The following is a 650-nucleotide window of genomic DNA, read 5'->3' on the forward strand; positions in this document are numbered from 1 at the left end:
CGCCCGGCAGGGCAGAGCCCGCCTGCCCCGTGAAAGGGGAGGCTGCACCCCCAGGGCTAAGCCGAGTGAAGTTTACACCTATTTTATACAGTATACAGACACCCAGCTGCGGGGTGACAAGTTCCATCCCAACACGCTCACAGCCAGACAGTGTGAGAAAGTTACTCTTTGTTTCAATATTTTAAAAGTCTCCCCTAGGTTGAACAAACACCTGATTTCAATTGTGAATTAGAGAAACCTGTAACAGTCCTAAAAAAAGGAAGAAGACTGTGCATCTGAAAAGACAGGGGAGACAGACTCACAGCATCATGTTATCCAAGAGAAAGGAGAAGTTCCACTGCAGCACCAGGGATGACACCTGTCGTATATTAGCTAACCTACTATGGTTATAACTGAATATAAAATTAGATAAATAAAAACACGCCCGATATTACAGTAAACAAGTGAGAAAGAAGCTGGCAATCGTATGGAATTGAACAGACAGCGCACTGTGTCTGGGCTGGCTCTGCTGCCACGCTCGGCAGGTGACGGCGGCTGGGACAGACCCCGCGCAGCGCTGCACGGTGAGCGTCTGGCTCGGCACAGACTGGGGGTCCCCCCCCCAACACCTAACCACCCCCTCTCTGCAGCCCCCCACATGCCACAGCATC

The sequence above is a fragment of the Pterocles gutturalis genome, unplaced genomic scaffold (genome assembly GCF_000699245.1).
Source record: "Pterocles gutturalis isolate BGI_N339 unplaced genomic scaffold, ASM69924v1 scaffold17059, whole genome shotgun sequence".
Classification (NCBI taxonomy): domain Eukaryota; kingdom Metazoa; phylum Chordata; class Aves; order Pterocliformes; family Pteroclidae; genus Pterocles; species Pterocles gutturalis.